Raw genomic sequence first — 6,780 nt, 5'->3', positions numbered from 1 at the left:
CTTGGACTGCAAGGAGAACAAACCAGTCAGTCCTAGAGGAGATCAGCCCTGACTGCTCCTTAGAAGGCCAGATCCTGAAGATGAAACTCAAATACTTTGGCCACCTCATGAGAAGGAAGGACTCCCTGGAGAAGAGCCTAATTCTGGGAGCGATGGAAGGCAAAAGAAGAAAGGGATGGCAGAGAATGAGGTGGCTGGATGGAGTCACTGAAGCAGTCGGTGTGAGCTTAAATGGACTCCAGGGACACGACTTCACACCTAACAACAACAATTGTTTTCCTAGTCATGGTAGATCTCTGCTTGGGAGATCCCAAAGAGCCCTGGAGAGCAAGTGCTTCCCCACCCCCCCTGCCCCCTCTCACTCCAGAGCAGTAACCAGCAGCACCTTCCATAAACTGATATGAATAGAAGATTGACAGTTCCTTCCTTACAGCTGTCCAACTTAAGGGGATAAGAATATCTTTTCCGGACTGGACCTGAGACCCACCTAGTTCAACAGCCTGTTTTCAGCAATGACCAGGGCACCAAAGCCGCCCAGCTGGAAATACGCATATTGCTGCAAACTGGATGCTGCATGGAATGGAATGGAATGGAATGGAATGGAATGGAATGGAATGGAATGGAATGGAATAGAATGGAATGGAATGGAATGGAATGGAATGGAAGACAATGAGGACGGGGCCTTTTTTTATGGTGGTGCTTCCTTCTCAAAGCTCCTCTCCCTGCACCTTCCCTGTGGTACCAAGACCTTAGTTTCTAAAAATTATTCTTCCAGTTCTTTGGCAGGGTACTGCTGTGTATCACTACTGCGTATAGCTTAGGATCCTGTTACATAACATGCTTGGTGTGTCATGTTAATACTTACGCTATGCTTCAGGTCTGCTCTTTTAGATTTATGGTTGGTTCCAGGCTCCTGCAATCCCAGGGCCTTGCTTATTGAATGTCCCATGGTGTTAACCGGACTGACTCAGTCAGTGTCACCCTGCAAGAAAGGCAGGGGATAAACAGTGAGAGCGAATAAGGTGTAATGGCTGTACTGCCATTTGCAATTTGGGTGCTGCAATCCTTGTTGCTGCTTAGCTAGGGCTTTTTAAACACTATTTTACTAGTGATTTTATTGGACTGTCTTAGGTTTTCAATTTCAGAAGATGGCCATGTTGGTCTGCAGGAGAAACAGTGAAGTGCCAACCCAGGAGTAGCTGGAAGATCAACAACCCAAGCAAAGAGCTTCGAGTCTCAGAAATTCATACTTGGAATGTCTTGTTGACCTCGAAGGTGCTTCTGGACTGGAATCCATGTTACTTTAAAGTGGTTTCCTTCCTCAAGAACTCTGAGAGGCCGGATTTAAAGAAAAACGGAAGCAGAACCAGGCTGGTTCAGTCCAAGGTAGGTCCATCCAGATGTCTCCATTTTGCTTAATGGCCATCCAGTCCACAGTTGGGCCATAAAACTGCATCTGGATCTGAACTAAGCAGAGGTTCCTGCATGGTGCATTGAAAGCCTGATCCAGTGCAAGTCTCAGGGCATTAATGGGGAGTGGTTCCCACCCTGCCCTGGGTCCACTCAATGCTTGTATTGAGGAGGAGGAGGGGAAGGAGAAATAGAAAGGAGGAGGAGAAGGAGCTAGGTTTTTGTAGCCCACATTGTACTACTCAAAGGAGTCTCAAAGCAGCTAACCATCACCTACTCTTCCTCTCCCTACAACAGACACCCTGTGAGGTAGGTGAGGTTGAGAGAGCTCTAACAGAACTGTGACTATAGTCAGCTGGCTGCATGTGGAGGAGTGGGGAATCAAACTCAGTTGTCCAGATTAGAGGCTGCTGCTCTTTACCCTGACACCAAGCCGGCTCTCAAGAGGCTATACAATTTATGTTGCTGCACAAATATATTTCAAGGGTTGAATGACACACCACTAGGGAAACAGGCATCTGCCATTCAGGTGAAGTTATATTGCCTCTGATGCTGGAGGTTCTAGTTGGCTGCTGGTGTATCAACCTTCAGTGGGTTAGGCTCCCCTCGTTGTCAAAGCCTTCCCTCCTGGGGGTGAGATTCAGTTTGTCAATATTTATCTATGCCCCAGAAACTCCCTTCCCTCCTCTCATTGAACCTTATGGTTCCCTCCAGTTTTCTCAGATATTTCACCTGAGATAATCATCCCAGCTTCATGTCAGCAACTCTTTCAAGCACACTATTATTATTATTATTATTATTATTATTATTATTATTATTATTATTATTATTATTATTATTATTATTATTATTATTATTATTATTATTAACAACAACAACAACAACAACAACAACAACAATAATAATTTTTGTTGCTGCACAAATATATTTTAGTGTTGAATGACACCCCACTTGGTTGTTGTTGTTGTTGTTGTTGTTGTTGTTGTTAAAAACATCTCTGCCAACTCAAGGTGGATTACAACATGTTTAAATTATGAAAAATCTTAAAATACATTCTAAAAATTCAAAAACAGATCTAACATTGCCCTTAAAAATCCTATCCTAGGATTGGGAAGTGGACAATGTCATTTCCCCAGAAGGTCCAATTGGCAGGGAAGTAGGTGGGGAGGTCTAGAAGATCAGATGGCTGCTCTTGTTGGGCCTCAACCTTAGACCAAGCAGAACAGCTCTGCTCTCTCCCAAGTGCTCACGAGTGGATCGGGCCATCAAAAGAGCCCCAGAGCCAGACACGTGGCTGTGGCTTGCCTCCGTGGCCTGCCACAGAATGGGAGAAGGCCATGGAAGAGGCCACATCAGCTGCCACTGCCAAGGATCCCCTTAGGTGTCAGCCACACTGCTGGGGTGGGACTTGGCTTTCCCCTGCCCCCCTGCCCCCCTGCAGCCCTCCAAGGCAGCAGAATCAGAATCAGCCAGAGCAGAATCAGCCACAGAGGGTCCTCCAGTCCAGCCCCCCCCCCCGCCTTCTTGAAGACATAAACACACACACTCCTGGTAGGTGCCAAGCGACGCCTTTCCAGGAAGTGAAGGAATTCATTGGCTGTGCTGCTGTTCAAAGAGGGCAGCAAAGTACACAGATTTTGTGGTTCGGGAATTCTTATTCAAAGTGTGCTCTGAGCCCTGCAGCCCAATGTAGCTCAACATCTTTCCTGGGGTTGAGGGAGACGCAAGCTTTGAATCTAGCCTCGCTCACTGAAGCCGAATAAACTCGCCTGCATGTTCCTGCCAACTGCTCTAAATGGGAAGGCAGTCGCGTCCCTCGGAGAGGCCCTGGAGCTGTGTCTGTGCTTCTCTGTCCGAGTCATTAGCAGGGACCCTCACGGTGTCCCTTGATGCCCCCTGACAGCATCTTGAATGGTTGACGGGAGCTGACTGGAATGGACTCCCCCCCCCCCGTCTTCTGGTAGGAGCACATTCTCACCCAGTTTCTTTGCATGTGGGTGAGGGTCCCTGCTGTGCTGGAGGATGAGGGATCTGCACAGATTAATCCTCGCCTTTTCCTTTCCACCACCTGTGCTAAATCTTCAGCCAGCTCAGACACAGCAGAGCCCATCCGCAAATGACTCGTGGGACGGGCTCTTCCTACATGCCATTGCTAAGCAACTCGTGAGCAAGTCTTCTGCCTCCCGTGGTTGCGAAGAGGGCAGCCTCTTCTGCCTCATCCTTTCTGGATACGTTGCCAAGAGTGGATGAATCCCCACCCGCTTTCACACACCGGCTTGCCTCAGGGAGGAACTGAGAAAAATTGGTGCCCAGGGAGGGATTTGGGTTGGGGTTGGACAGACCTGTGCAACTTGGGAACCACCAAACGGAAGGCAGTCTTCTGTGGGGGTCAGAACAGGGTTGGATAAGCCTTCTGGCTGGGCCCCCTGCCTGCCTCTGCCCACAGCAGAGATCCCCCAAGTACTTTACAGGGTACCAGGCATCATGTGCAGACGTGGGTCCAAAAAGCTGGGCCTGTGGGCATTGTGCTTGGAGTCACACCTTGGGTGAAAATTGTGCAGAGCAGAATCTCCGCGTCTGCTTGAGCCGGACTGCGGCAAGCAGAAAGTCATGCTGTGCTGGCCCAGGGCCAGTTTCCTGGTTGCTATGCTGAGTGTCATACTGCCAACCAATCACAACAATTGATATTGTACAACTTGTTCCACTCTGTGTCTGAAGGGGGTGCTGGCGTGTAATTGCACCTTGCCCGTGCTTTGGTAGCTTACCTGGTCACTTCCTGTCCTCAAACCATGAAGTTCTTGGTCCGTGCTCTAGATCTCCACCAGCCAGGCAGCATCCCCCAGGGCAACAGTCAACTTGCAGCTTTTTCCACAAGGTAACCCTCCTCCTGACTGGCAGCTTCGCCAGCCACTGAAAAGTGGCAGCAATACCGAGCTGGCACTTTCCGGTTATTTCACGGCTGTCTTCCCACTCGGAGGCAGCCCGCAATTCAATGCAAAGTATCCTCTTTTTTGTGTCGGCATATTCGCCCTTCTGACGGACACACCTCCACCCTCCTCTGAACTGGCTCCTGTTCTGCCTTTTGACAGGCCCACACAAAGGTCCCCATTAAAGGCTTCCCCAGGCCCAGCCTTCCTTTGCTCTTCCTTTTTGACAGCCTGCTCTTGTCACCTTCACAAAGGCCCTCGTTGCTCCTTTTTATAAGGGGGAGAAAAAAAAACAGCCCAGCGAAACCAGCTCCGTTGTTCCGATGAAATCGTTTCAGAGTATAATTTGACCCACTTTCTATCTCCTTTCGAAAGGCTCCAGTGAGCTGGCCTTCAGTCGGTCTGCACGGGCAAGGGCCAGCTCTGGTGTCTGCCGTCCTTCTACCTCCACAATTAACAGACACCTTGTTCCAATTAATTCAGCACGGCAGAAGACAACCTGATATGCCTCCGTCACCTCCTGTTACGTGAGGACACCGCGCCTGCCTTTCCGGATCGGCCTCGTCGTCCCATTCTCCGTCTCTGACAGTGCTCAGCTACAAGTTGAAACGTGCAGCCTTTGAACATGAAGGTTCCATTTGAACCGCTTGGACTAATGGCTTGTCTGCCATGAGGCTTTCTCATCCTTTTCTGAAAAGCCATCTCAACCAGCAGCTGTTAATATGGCTGGGGAGGAAAAAAAACCTTTCTATCCATTACCATTAACCCCCACTGATAAACATTTAAATGGAGCCCTTCACAGATTGGCCGGCTCTGACATCAGCCCTTGTACTTAACTTGTGCTGTAGCCACACAGTCCTCAGTTTGACTTTTGATGGGCCTCTCCCTGCGCCATTTTCCCATTTGATGAGACAGGATAAGAGGAAAGTATTGTTCAGAACTGCAAATCACCAAACATACAGAAAAGGAAGGACTGGCTTCTGTGCCGTGAGGCTGAATTTGGCCCTGATCTGCCAGGGCCCAATCTTGTTGCAGAAATGGTGACAGAGTGCCTCTGAGCCTATGCAGAATATTTTCCCTTTATCACTGAGCAATCCCAATAAGGTACAATGTGATTTAGGGACTGACATTGGGATGTTGTGAACCACCCCAAGCCCTGTATCCCAAGGGGAAAGTATAAGTACAAAAAACATTTTGGAGCTTGAATTTCCAGCTTGGGGTTGGATCCCATAGACCCATTCCATTAACAGCAGCATGGTCCTTCAAGGGAAATAACAGACCTTGGAACCACAGGGAAACCCCGGCAGTTCATTATCTCTGTTTGAGTTCAGATGTCACATTGCTACTATTGTAGGTTGTTACTGTTGTATTTATTTGACATTGTTGTGTTGCATTGCACTTATTCCCATGTTCTATGTAAACCACCCTGAGCCTCAAGGGAGGACAGTATATAAATATAATTAATTACATAGAACATAATTAATATGATAAACCAGGATTTAATGCAAGTAGAGACTGAGAGAGAGAGAATCTGGGAGGTCCTCTTTTTGAGCTCTGCGGTCACAGCCTCCACTTGTAGAAGTAAGGTGGCATTTCTGGTGGTGGCACCTCATCCTTTGGAAAACCTTACCCTTTGATGCTTGACTGGTACCTATTTTGCTTTCCTATAGGTGCCAGGCCAAAACATTTCCCCTTATCCAGGCTTTTATCTAAGGGTTTCCATTTATTTTGCCTGATTTAAGGTCTGCTCCTAACCTGAGGACTGCTTTATCTTATTGCCTGGTTTTATTGGCATGGAGGGGTTTTTTACCTAGCTGGTTTGAATGTTATGGTTTGTTCTTCTTGTTTTTACCAGTTTTGTTCCATTGTCAGGAGCTGCCTCAAGCAGGCCCGGAGAAGCAACATATGGATTTTCTAAATGAATGAAAAGAAATCCTAGTTTATTCACAAATGATTCAGAGCTCACTTAACCCACCACGGTTAGTGCCAAATGTGGTTAACTAACCACATACCAACCTTATCTTGAAATCCCAGTTTGGTGTCAATAAGCAAAACCAAGATGAAGAAGAAGAAGAGGAGGAGGAGGAGGAGTTGGTTCTTATATGCCTGAAAGAATCTCAAAGTGGCCTACATTCGCCTTCCCTTTCCTCGCCCTACAACAGACACCCTGTGAGGTTCTTGAGGCTGAGAGAGCCCTGATATTACTGCTCAGTCAGAACAGCTTTATCAGTGCTGTGGTGAGCCCAAGGTCACCCATCTGCATTATTTAATTGAAAGTGACAAAGTTTGTAGACCCCAATTTGTCAATAAGCAAATTCCAGTTGCTTATTAAGCAAATTCCAGTTGCTGGACAATCTGCATTCATTCATTGAAAGTGACCAAGTTTATAACCCCAATTTGTGATGTCTGAATGCAGCTTCAGGCCAGCAGTCCAGAGAAGGTC

General features: G+C 47.6%; 1 long non-coding RNA gene across 1 annotated transcript; it reads left to right on the top strand.

Annotated features, from left to right (window-relative positions):
• Window positions 1–674: 674 nt before the first annotated feature.
• Window positions 675–5,695, top strand: LOC143822021 (uncharacterized). Its single transcript, XR_013226017.1, has 3 exons — window positions 675–738; window positions 1,146–1,386; window positions 4,821–5,695. It is a non-coding gene; the product is annotated as an uncharacterized LOC143822021 (long non-coding RNA).
• Window positions 5,696–6,780: the final 1,085 nt, after the last annotated feature.

The sequence above is a fragment of the Paroedura picta genome, chromosome 12 (assembly GCF_049243985.1).
Source record: "Paroedura picta isolate Pp20150507F chromosome 12, Ppicta_v3.0, whole genome shotgun sequence".
Taxonomy (NCBI): domain Eukaryota; kingdom Metazoa; phylum Chordata; class Lepidosauria; order Squamata; family Gekkonidae; genus Paroedura; species Paroedura picta.
The sequence above is the reverse complement of the archived record's forward strand: the minus strand, read 5'-3'. Positions and strand labels throughout refer to the sequence as shown.